Source organism: Pteropus alecto, unplaced genomic scaffold (assembly GCF_000325575.1).
Source record: "Pteropus alecto unplaced genomic scaffold, ASM32557v1 scaffold3, whole genome shotgun sequence".
Taxonomy (NCBI): Eukaryota; Metazoa; Chordata; class Mammalia; order Chiroptera; family Pteropodidae; genus Pteropus; species Pteropus alecto.
The window spans coordinates 58,715,809-58,729,530 of record NW_006442484.1 but is presented as its reverse complement, the minus strand read 5'-3'; positions in this window follow the sequence as shown (position 1 = coordinate 58,729,530).

Genomic DNA, 13,722 nt, shown 5'->3' with positions numbered 1-13,722 from the left:
TATAACTCTTTCTATCCTAAATATACACAATCATATGTGTTTAATCACTCAAATAAATGGGATTTTTTCCTGTGGTTTTTGCTAAATGAAGTGCTGCATTTTTTTAACCCAAATAGAGTTCTAAATTTACTTTAAATTGCTTTTAGCACATCACCATTTTTCCTGGAAATTTTCCATATTGAGTCATATAGATCTATTCCATTATTATAAATTGCTGCATGTTTAGTAGTTTTCCAAAGTATGATACTTATAACCATTCACCTAGCAATGGCTATATAGGATATTTCAATTTATTTTATCAATATTACATGATTGAATAAATAAATAAATAAATATATATACACACACATACACACACACGCATATAAACACTCACATATATACATGTGCTTATTTGATAATCTTGGATTTGTCTATTTAAATTGGATGTATGCTGCCAAATTCTTCCAGAAATGCTTTAATATTTTGCATCCTCACAAATAAGTATGCCCATCTCAGCATATGCTCCTGACATAATTGTCAGCAAACTTTTGGGCAAAAAATATAAGTATATATTTTTGTATTTGCATATCCCTTATTACTTCTGAAATTGAATATATTTCCATAAATTTGCTAGCTATTTTTAATTGGGTTCTGATTTTTCCATATCATAATTTGTAAACTTCAAAGAAGAAATATATTTGTACCCTCTACCTCCTTCCACCTTTGCAATGAAGAAGAAAAGTTTATTTCCTCATGTAGTCGTAAATGTTTTTGGATCTGTTCTAATGTGTTATTAAGATCTAATGTTACAGTCAAAGAGTAGAATCTGATAGTCGTGTGGACAGATAAGAAAGAAGATGAAATGTAGACAGGATTAAGGTGGATAGATTGAAAAATGGATTATTGCAGGGTGGATTAATACCAGGTGCCAAATGCTGATCCTGTTAGAAGTTGTCTGGTGGTAGTAAGCCACCAGCATTAAAGTGAAGGGACATCCTTCACTTCATTCCAGGGCCTCTTGATTCTACACTGCACACAAGATGATCTATCTTAATAGTTGACTATTCTCCAGAAGGTCTGTAGAGATATAGGTTATAATTCTTTTTTTTTTAATTCAGATATTCTTGGAGGGCTGTACCCTGATGTATGGTATTCAGTAATCACCTCCACGGAGATATGCCTGTCACTTGCTTTCTGGCTTGACATGGCTCAGAAACAGCTTTAGTGCATTGTTGCCATTGCCGTGGAGCCAGGCATGTGCTGTGGTGCCTGCCAACTGTCTGATGGCTTCCCCAGCTGCTACCTGAAGAGGCCAAGTGATATAATCTGAAAGTATGGAGAATGCTTATAGAGTAGATGTGGACCTCGGAGAGGCAAGGAGAAGTAGAACACTGGTAAATTATTTTTCCCTTTTCCACCCAAATGGATTTTGCAGCAGTTCATAAATCCTAACTATTCAGTTGCTCAAGACCGAGCACCAGCTGTACCTACAACAGCAATGAAGCCCATCACATTTGCTCTTTTTTCTGTCTCGAGCCCCTTTTCCTTTAGTTCTTCTTCCTTGAGATTGCACTATACAGTAAGATGTGATAGAAATGTTTTTTTTGTAATTGTGGTCTGAACATAAGCTGAAACAGTATTTGAATAAGATCTCCATTATACCTTTTTTGAGTCTGCATACATTAATGTCCATTTCAGTATATCTTTTTGATTTAGTTTTTAAAAATTGACTACTTTCATTAATCTTAGTATTAAGACACATCCCAAGAGGTAGTGAGGCAATTTCCATTTGAGAAGGAGCATAATTTTCTTCTACTCTATATTATATGGTATATTCAGAATTCTTTCAGAGAGATTAAATGGCCTCCATTCCACCAATATTTTGAAAATCTAAAGGGTATAGTCACAGAAGAAGTAGAAGAGATAACAAGAAGAGTAGCAGATAACAGAAAAGGGGAAAAATTAGAAATTACATAAGCAACAGGGAATAAAGCCACATGAACTTGACAGCCAAATTCTGCCAAATATCCTTGAATCTAACTACTCAAGCCCAGTGCTGAGCCTTTGGGATCCATAAATACAAAAGTGGGTGTGCCAAACCTGGGTATTTCACTTGCAATTTATAAACCACCTTTTAGCTTTTCCTATGCCTCAGGGAAATTTATGTATTCTTGGTGTCTCCTACAGAAGCCAGAGTCTCTATGACTACGAAAGCCACAACTAAAAGGTTATAAATACTTTCCATCAACAAGCTTAGAAGGTGGGGAGCTAAATGACTGCTCCTTCTACCAGTCTATATATTGGCCTTTTAACGTTATTTCTAAAAGGCCAGTGTCTACCACTTCTTAAGTGTTAGGGACGATTAGAGACTAAGTACAGTGTATTTTGAACTTGGATTTTCTAAATTTGAATCTTGCTTTGACACTGAGTAGCTATGTTTCATAGGGGTGTTACTTAATTTTCTTGTGCCTCAATTTCTTCATTTGTAAAATGGACATCAGAATAGTTGTTAGGTGGCTGTGAAAATGAGATGATATGCAAACCTTTAGAACTCTGCCTGGTTTAGAGAAAGTACTGTATAAGATTAAACTATATTAGTATTTGTTGTTATTATTATGTCTCTATGGCAGTAAGACTAATCATGAACATTTAAAGCATTGTTTAAGCCTAAATAAAACTACTTAGTACATCTCAAATTAAGATTACAGAAAAAAAGATACTCAATTTTCTCAAATTTTGACACTAATTTTAGTACAGCATTAAATGGAAGCACAGAACAAAAACATTACTGCTCTCATTTTCATAGCCTTATTCTTGAAAAATTATTTGTATGATAGCTATTAAATATAATTATTAGAACAGCTGTAGAGAATTGCAATGGTTTAAAAATAAATTGATTGTTAAGATAAATATATGATGCAGATAATTATAGCATGTCCAAGACATATAATATATGAGTAGATTTTCTCAAAGTTTTATTTATGCACCTTTAAAACTGGCCAGGGAAAAACGTTTTATTTTATCTCAGTCAGTCGTATTTTGATACTATTTATAAAACCATGTCAAGATTCTGAAAAAATGACAAGTAAACGTATTTGTCATTTATTTCTCATATTTTAAAATTTAAAATGGATTTAAATTTTTATGAGACTAGATAATAGAAATTATAATAGAAAATATATTAAGAGTTTTCAAAAATCCCTCAAATTATTATCAAATTGTTAGAATATGGCTTACATATGAAGTTAAATTCTATTAGTGAAAGGAATTGGATTTTGAAAGAAAAATGTGAAATGCAAATAAGATTGTGTAAATTCAAAAAAAACATATAATATGCATGAATGAAAGTTCACTTAATAGAGGGAATTAATCATTTTGTAATTTTTTGAAGCAGAAAGTATGTTAAGAAAATTGTACAAAGTAAAAATAAATTATAGATTATTACAAGATGTAATCATCCATTTTACTCTTGTGCTTAAGCAATCACTGTCCTCTATTTCACCACAAAGGTAACCATTACCTTGTAGATTTTGTCAAACCTTTTTGTATTTGGGGTTTTTTATGAATGGAATTACACATATTCCTTTTTGTATCCAAGTTTACTTTAAATCTTTCTATACCTATGAAACTTTTAATATGTTATAGTTAACATTTTTTTTTTAGGTGTAACTATTTTTAAGACAATCTGAAAGTCTTTATCTTTTATTTGGAGCAGCCATTCTATTTACATAATATATATTTGAATTTAAGTCTTCCATATTACTACTTGCTTTCTGTATATCCCAGCAACTTTGTATTCCTTTAGCTTTACTTTCTTGCTTTCATTCCACTTACTTGTTATTTTACATTATTAAATCTTCTCCTTAATTGTGTTTGTTTACTATTCTTTTAGTTATACCTACTTTTGCTATTTTTAGAGGGTACTGAGTAATTTATATAATGTATTCTTGCTAATATAAATTCTTCTTTCACAAATGCCCATAAAGCAAAAGACTTTTGAACACATAAATTCTATTTATGTTCTGGTTTATGTTCAAGTCTTATACTGTACTTTAACTCTCCATATTTGAGACATCAAAAAACATCATTATTGTTTCATATAATTAATATACACAAATTTCTCACATATTTTGCCTTTCCATTACTTTTTTTTTTTCATTCTTGAGCTTTCTTCTTGTATCTTTTCCTCTGTCCAAGATCATTTTTCAGTATTTTATTTAACATGGTTCCAATGGTGATGAATTAATTTAGTTTCTGTTTGCATGAAAAAGTCCTTATTTTTTCCTAGGTCAGCAATTATATCTTTTGTTGAAGAAAACATTCCATTTTTTTCCCTGGACTTCATTGTTTCTCTTAACAAGTCATCTGTCATTTCTCTGAAGATTAAACACATACATATTTTTCTCTCTAAAATCTATATATAAATTTTAGAGTTCTTAGTACTTTCAAATGTGTATTTTGATGATTTGTTCTTTTTGTAAAATTCGCAGCCATTATGTCTTTACATTTACTATCTACTCCCTCCATTTTTCCCTTTCTCCTGGAAATTTGAATAAATGTATATTATAATGTTTCATTATACCAAGAATGACTTTTATGCTCTTTTTTGTACTACCCATTTTTTTCTATGTCCAGGCATTTTCTTCTCATATCAACCAGATCACTAATTTTCTCATAAGCTATGACTAAAATACTGTTAAAGTCATCTACTAAGTTTAACACATGACTTCTACAGTTTAATTATTTATCTATTTTATAGCGTCCCAATTCTATGCTAAAATATTTATCTTGTCTTTTAGTTAAATAAACATAAAATGTTATGTTTTTAAATAGTTTGTTCAGAATCCTTGTTTTATAACTACATTGTCTGGATCCTTTTCACTTGCTTCTATTGTCTGTTCTTTCCTTTTGGTCAGTACGCTACATATGACAAATTATATAACTTTAATGTTCTGAATGGTGAAATCTCACTCCAGAGAGGATTTAAATTTGCTCTGCAAGACCTAGGTGGGCTAAGATCACAGCATTCCAAAATCATTTTAATCTCAAAGTATTGACATGATTCGAACAAGAATTTTAGTCCCTGTGATAACTGGGCTATTTTCAGTACAACTTTACAATTGTGGTGTAGCCTTGTGGTATCAGCCCAAGGTGAAGAATGTTTACTTTTCTCCACTTGCTTTGCAGGCCATGACATGCATTTTTTTTTTCATATTTTGAAATATTTAAAAGCTTAGATTCTTAGTTTCAAGTAATGGGCTCAGCCCTTTAAGTTTTCTTCTTTCAAATTTTATACCAATAATTTTTACTGATTCAGAGAAATCAAGTTTTGTCAATATCTGAAACATGAGTAAATGGTTATTGCTTTTTAAAACCTTTGAGCAAAACCTTAAATAGTTTTATAATTTTCAACTGCTTTATTGAGATATAATTCTCATAACATAACAGTTATCCTTTTAAAGTATAAAAGGATATTTTGTTTCGTGTATTCAGAGTTGTATTACCATCATCACTATTTAATTTTAGAATATATTCATCACCTATCCATCTCCCCAAAATTCTGTACCTGTTAATTACTCTTCATCCCCAGCTATCATTCTACCGTTATGCAATCGCTATTTTTTGTCTCTATAGATTTACCTGTTCTAGAAATTACATAAAGATGGATTCATACTACATTTAGTATTTTGTGATTGGCTTCTTTCACTTCGTATAATGTTTTTGAGGTTCACTCATGTTTTTGAAATCATTAATATTTCATTTATTTTATTCCTGAATAATATTCCATGATATGAATGTACCACGTTTTGTTCCTTCATTCATCTGTTGATGAAAACTTGAGATATTTCTACTTTCGATTGTTATGATAATGCTTCTCTGAACATTGGTATTTATGTTTGTGTATGGACAAATATACTTACTGTTTTGAGGTATATATCTAGTAATGAAATTGTGGGTCAGATGATAATGGATATGCAACTATTTGAGGAAGTTCTAGAATGTTTTCCAAAACTGGCTGCACCAAAATACATTCACTTCAGCAGTATATGAGAGTACGCTACATCTTTGTCAAGGTTTCATTAAAAAATTCTACAGATTGGGTAATTTTTAAGCAGCAGACATTTCTTTTTCTTACAGATCTTGAGGCTGGAAGTCCAAGATCAAGGAGATGGCAAGGTTGGATTATTGTGAGGCCTCTCTTCTGGCTTGCTAATAGTCACCTTCTTGCTGCCACATCACATGGTTGTACTCACTAGGACACATGTCACATGCACTAAGTGTCTCTCAGCCTTTGTTCTCCATATCCTAAGTTCCTTTTCTTATAAGAACACCAGTCATGTTGGATTAGAGACCACGCTAACAGCCACATGTTAACTTAATTAACTCTCTAAAGTCCTTATCACCAAGTAAGTCACAATTAGAGATACTGAGGATTAGGGCTGCAATACATAAATTTGAGAGAGACACATTCTTCTCATAACACTAACATTGGTAACTGTACATCTTATTGTAGAAATCTTAATGGGTATGAATTTGTATCTCATTGAGGCTTTGATTTGCATTCTTTAATATGCAATTTTTCATATGCTTATTGAACATTTATTTATCTTCTCACAGAAATGTTTATTTGCATCCTTTGCCTATTAGTACATTGAGTTGTCTTTTTATTACCGAATAATAATTTTTCTATATTCATTATACACTTCTCTCATAACATATATGATTTGGAAATGTTTCCTCACATTCTATGTTTTGCATTTTTACTTTCTTGATTATTTTTAGCACGTTATTTTTTATTTTGTTAAAATCCAGTTGTTGTTGTTTTTTCCTTTGTCACTAATGCTGTTAGCACTGTATCTAAGAAACTATTTCCTAAACTCAAAGTTACAAAGGTTTACTCTCATCTCTTCTAAGGGTTTTATAATTATAGCTTTAGCTCTTAAATGTCAGTATATGACACATTTAGAGTTGCTTTTTGTATGTGGTATGAAGGAGGGTCATGCGGATATCCAAACGTCCTTGTACCATTTGAAAATATTATTCTTTCTCCATTGAATTGTGGAAAACAGGATATGCTTCTGTTCAGTGGCCTACAAATCCATCCAAAATAGTTCTTCCACTTTAGGGAGCTGGGGGACTAAGGAAATATCAGTTGGCTTTTTGAGCCCTCTAGAATAGCCCTTCTACAAGATTTAATGCTACAACTTCCCACTGTTCTTATTAAGTTTTAGTAGTTTTTCTTAAATAAATATTTCCCTATTTGATGTAAGCCATTTTATCAATCTCCAGAGAATTTTAGTAATTATTTTTTCTAATTCTGACCAGCTTAAATTAAAAAAAAAAAAAGAAATTCTACTTTTATGAGTCTATCAACAAATATCTGAGTAACCAAATCAATGTACTGAAATCCAAAAGCATCCCTAATTGTTCATAATAACCAAGGAAATCACATACTTCACTAACCTTACTAATTTAAAATGTCCCCTCAGACAATGTATATTGTTCCTCAAGCTACTGTAAAAATAATAAGTTGATTAGCCAGTAGCAATGCCATAGTTATAAATTAGTTATATGGTGATTTAAATAAGTAAAAAATGCATGTGGTAAAGTACACCTAATTTAAATTCTGAGAATTTGCTGTGACAGTCAGCTCTCATTAGAAATGGCAAAGGCAGTAGGTAGACGGTGCCAAAACTACACAGACAGTGCATTCAAATACAGACAGTATGCTTGTATTTAATAAGCACAGCAGTGAACAATTGCATTTGAAAGGGAAATTAAATGGACTGACCTAAGTGCTAAGACATTCATTGTGTAGCTCTGCACTTTCTAATCTATGATTACTGCAAAGCTTTTTTGTAAACCAATATGAAGGAACACTATTAGAGCAATTGTGCATCAATTAAGTATTGTAGCCACAGGAGGAAACACAAATACATTTTTAAAGGAAGTCAGATTCAATCTACTTTTATGCTCAAGCTGTTGTCCTCTCTAATCTTTTATTCTTTCTGCTGTGAATGTCTATTATGAATTGAGTATTTTCTTGCACTCATACCATTTCTTGATGGTTTGTAATACTGTAGAGTGAAAAACTGCTAGGACTTGATATATTACTTCTGAATATAACATACTTTTCCAAAGAAACGGTTTGACCATTTTGGTGCCATTTCTATTATTAAGCATTCATTTGTTCTAGTCTTTCATATATTGTTTAACATGGTTAATCTTCCAATAAAACCTTTTTGCCACTGCCTTGAATAAGGTATTAATTTCTTTGAATCATTCTCTTTTAATATCTGGAGGTCAGTAATTTACTATAAACATGTGAAAAGATCAACTGTGTTATAGAAAAGACTAGTATTTAGAGAGGAAGAAAGAGCTAGGAAAGGAGAGAGAAGATGATAGATTCGTCTGTGGTATTTATTATTGGCCATCTAACCAAATACCCAGACTTATTTGTGGATACTAATGCAATGGAAGGGGGCGTACCCTAAAAGCATTCTGGCCATAAACCCGTTTTTCAAAGTGAATAGAAATAACTTAGGTTTAAAGCAGGATAAAATAGTTGATCTAAGAGCAGAGTGGAGGATATGAAAGCAGGACACATGATGTCTCGAGTAATTATAAAGATACATCTCGTCGCTAGTTACTTTTGACAAAGCTGTTTTTGTGATTTATGGCAGGTGCTCGTTTATAAACCCATTTCTGCACAGACACAGTGAAAAGCATTTATCATTCTGCTTGGCTTTCCTTATTAGATAAATGTCACATAAACATAACCTAATTCTGGAATCTTGCTAGTCTGTCACATAAGCTGGTGGCATCTCTTTGACTACTTTCATTTTTCTGTTGACCTCCAACAGCCAAGGAGGATTTGACTGTGAGTATCTTTAGCCCCTGTGCTTTATTTTCCAAGCAGAAAAAAAAGTCAGCAAAGTATTATTTATCAACAACAAGCAACTCAATATTGATTTTGGTTTAAACATTTTACCCTGCAGCTGTTTTTCACTTAGTAATTCTGACTAACCATTATAAAATATAGCTTAAGGAGATATGTATTTTGACAAAATGAAATTAATCAATAAAAGTGTCAGTCATCCTGAATCCAGGTAGCAAATAAACTGTTCACTCAAGAGAGGGGAACATTAATTATAGTAATTTTTAAAATCTTGAGAAATCTTATTTTCCATGGATTCCCCCACTCTCCCAAGATTATTCTGCTTTTAAATTGTCATTCACTTCTTTGTAATAGTCTATGTAATTGTTAATTAACATATTGAAATTTAGGGGTATTCAATGTGACTTTTATTTAATGATTTATAATTTATTATTAAATGTGGGAAAGTATTATGAATATTTATCTATAAATGGCTAAGAATATAATGTAAAATTAATAATAAAAATCTAGTAAGTCAGTAACATATATGACAAAAAATGAAGATGAGTAGTAGATTAGAAATTTGAGACAGAATTAATTGTGCAAATGACACTGATGTATTACTATGTTAATTATTCTGTTTTTAAAAAATAGCATTAAAAACTTAGAGGATGGAGGATTGAGATAATTGCTAAATAAATTAGTTCTCATTTTCACTTAAGTTTTATAGATACTGATATTATTTAATACATTTAACATGGTGCATAAATATTGTCTAACAAAATTGTTAAAGTTTAAAATAAAGTATAAACTGTGATTTTTATCTTATCCTGTTTAAAAAAAAATCAAAGAATCGCCTACTTATCTGTCACAACATAACTCACTAAAATAATTTTCAGTTTTTAATCAGGAGATGCTTTCAGCTATATTCATATAGGTAGCCATTGCCAGTGAAAGATGGACAAAAAGAAAAGAAGTTTACATGTGCTTTTATTTTTTATGTATGTATGTATGTATGTATGTATGTATGTATGTATATTATGATGACATTGGTAATCCAGTAACTCTCAAAATTCATTCATTCATTCATTCATTCATTTAATTTGTGGCACTGGTTAACGAAATCCAGTAAGTTTCAGGTGTAAAATTCAACAGTAAGGCATGTATATATTGCATTGTTTGTTCACTGTTCATAGTTAGATTTCTTTCTTTCACCACATATTTGACCTCTTTTACCCCACTATCTCCCTCCTTTCCCCCACTCTCTGGTAACCACTAGTCTATTGTCCATGTCCATGAGTTTCTGTTTCATTGTCATGTTTGTTTGTTGCTTTTAGGTTTATATTCCACATATAAGTGATATCATGTGATTTTCAACTTTTTCTGTCAGGCTCATTTTGCTTAGCATGATTATCTCAAGGTCCAACCATGTTGTTGCAAATGACAGTATTTCATTTCTTCTATGGCTGAGTAATATTCCATTGTATATATGTATCACAGCTTCTTTAGCCAATCATCTATCGTAGGACACTTCGGTTGTTTTCATATCCCCAGTAGAGGGATTGCTGGATCACATGGTAGATCAATTCTTAGATTTCTGAGGAACTTCTATATTGTTTTCTATAGTGGCTGTACCAATTTGCAGTCCCACCAGCAGTCTGTGAGGGCCCTTTTTTCTCCGCATTCTCTCCAACATTTGTTATCATTTGTCTTGGTGATAACAGCTATTCTAACAGGTGTGAGGTGGTATCTCATTGTGGTTTTGATTTGCATTTCCCTAATAGTTATTGAAGTTGAGCATCCTTTCATATGTTTGTTGGCCATTTGTATGCCTTCTTGGGAGATGTGACTATTCAAGTCCTCTGCCCATTTTTTAATTTAATATTTGTTTGTTTTGTTATCGAGTCGCATGAGTTCTTTTTATATTTTCTATGTTACGCCTTTATCGGAGGTGTTGCTTGCAAATATCTTTTCCCATTTGGATGGTTGTCTCTTTATCTTGTTGACAGTTTCTTTTGCTGTGCATAAACTTCTTAGTTTGATGTCGTCCCATTCATTTATCTTTGCTTTTACTTCCCTTGCCTTTGAGGTCAAATTCATAAAATCCTCTTTAAGTCTAAGGTCCGTGGGTTTAGTTCCTATATTTTCTTCCATACAATTTATCATTTCAGGTCTTATATTCAGGTCCTGAATCCATTTTGAGTTAATTTTAGTGTGTGGTGATAAAAAACAGTGTAGTTTCATTCTTTTGCAGGTGGCTCTCCAGTTTTCTCACCACTATTTATTGAAGAGGCTTTCCTTTTTCTACTGCATGTTTTTGGCTCTTCTGTCAAAAATATGTGTTTACTTCTGGGCTCTTGTTCCACTGGTCTGTCTGTATGTCTGTTTTTCTGTCAATACCAAGCTGTATTGATTATTATCTCTTTGTAGTATAATTTGAAAATAAGTTTAAAAAGAAAAATAAAAGCTCTCAAAAGAATATTTGGGTTATATTTTAGTCATTGTGCAAAAATTATACATTGCATGAGTGATAAAGATTATATATATGGTATAAAATATTTATGCAACAGTATATATTAATGAATAAGACAAAATGTAATGAAATTTTTATATATACATTCTTAATGCCTGTATTCTAGAACAACTACTCATTTCAAAGTCTATTAATGGTTTTTCATCATTGTAATAATAAATACATTACTCTTGTTTATTCTTTTCCTTCTATTTAGAGCTTATACTATTTAAAATCTGTTAAAAAAAATCTAAAAACCTTTACAAAGGACACTACATAAATAAGCAAATAAACGGAATTAAAATTATCAGCCTACATAAATTTACTTACTCTTCACTCTTTTCACTTTTATTTATGTATTTATATTTAGATTAACTTATTTATGTGCTCCAAAAGAACACTGAGTTTCTGTCCAGTCAAGGACTTAGGAATAAGATAATTCTCACACTAGTAGTAAATATAAATTTGCTCATAACAAGTTAGATTTCAGCCATGCAAAAATCATTTTCATGTATGCACTGTCTACTTGTCCAGCAAGATTTGACTGTAACTAGAAATAATTCTTAAAACCATGATATTCAGAGTGGGTTTGCTAAATCAAAGGGAGAATCATTGAGACAAACACTTTCAAATACTAACTAGTTTGAGAGAAGAAAATAACCCACGTCAAGGAATTCAATTCTTTGATAATTTTCCTACCAAATATTCTACTATAAAACTAAATTCTGTGTTAGTTTGACATCGTTAATAATTTGATTAACATATCCTCAAAGGCAAGAGAAATTTTTGCACATCTTTATATCCAAATTATCTAACAAAAATTTGGCATACTATATAGATAGTTAATAAATTTTAATTTGAGCTGTTAGATTAGGAAGCAATTGCTAGATTACCGCTGCATAAAACATAAAGTTGATATTCACTGCCTTACAGCAAACATTTATTTCTTGCTCACATATCCTCAAGTTAGACTAGAGTCACTTAATCTAGCTGGGTGTGGCTAGATTTGGCTCTATACTGCAGATAAAATTTGGGGTTTCCTCCCATATCTTTTTCCCTTGGAACAAAAGCTCCCCATGTCATCTTATGGCAAAACCCAGGAGTGTATGAGTGAAATATTGGGGTCAACCCCATGTTCTAGAGCCACACACATCATATTTTTTTAGACAGTTCTTTAGACTTACTTATAGCACTTTTGGTACATTAAGGTTCTGTGGTACGATACCCTTAACCTTTTTGGGAGCTCTTTTGCAAAGTCAGAAAGATCTACTGGACACCTTCAGAGGTCTTATGAATGTTACAGCCACACTCTTAATGTCATGTTCCTGTGAAGCTGTCTCTTAATGGCCACAAATTGGTTATTTTTCACCTCTGAATTTTTTAGACTATCCATATTTTCTCTAAATCTGCTTGTAAATTAGTCATTTTTTATGTTGTTCTTTATTTCCTGTTTTCCTGGTATATAAAACTAGCTGCACTTTTAATATTTGACCATGAGATTTATTCACCCAATGTTGTAGGTTTATTAAGTACATGATCCATATTTAAATTTTTAAAAATGTTTTTACGAAGACCATGTTTTTAAGAGCATTTTTAATCTACAGCCAAAACTGAAGAGAAAGTACAGAGATTTCATGTATAACCCTGACCCACACAAACATAGCCTCCCACATCATTAAAATCCCCCACTAGAGTGGTGCATCTGTTACGATTTATGAACCTACACTGATGGCATATATTCCATGGGTTTGCACAAATGTTGAATGACTTGTATACATCATTATGGTATACAGAGTATTTTCACCTCCTTAAAAATCCTCTGTGCTCTATCTATTCATTCTTGCGCACTTCCCAAACCCTCATAACCACTGATTTACTGTCTCTATAGTTTTTTCTTGTCTGGAATGTCATACAATCAGAATCATATAGCATGTAGCTTTTTCATATTTTCTTCTGTCACTTAGTAATATGTATTTAAGATTTCTCCATATCTTTGTATAGCTTGATAACTCATTTCTTGGAACTGAATACTATTCCATTGTTTGAGTGTACTACAGTTTATTTATTCCAATGGAATAATATTTGCTAACGTAAATGGTGTTGCGTTTTTTTTAATTTCAAGTTCCAATTGTACATTGCTAGTAAATAGGAAAGTGATTGCCTTTTTAATATTAACTTTGTATTCTGAAATTTGTTTTAAGCACTTATTATTTTCAGGAGTATTTTGTTGATTCTTCCTTTACTTTTCTACATAGTCGATCATATTATATGTGTACAAAGATATTTTTATATCTTCCTTCCCATTCTATATGTTTTTATTTCCTTTTCCTGTCTTACAATTAGCGCAAGG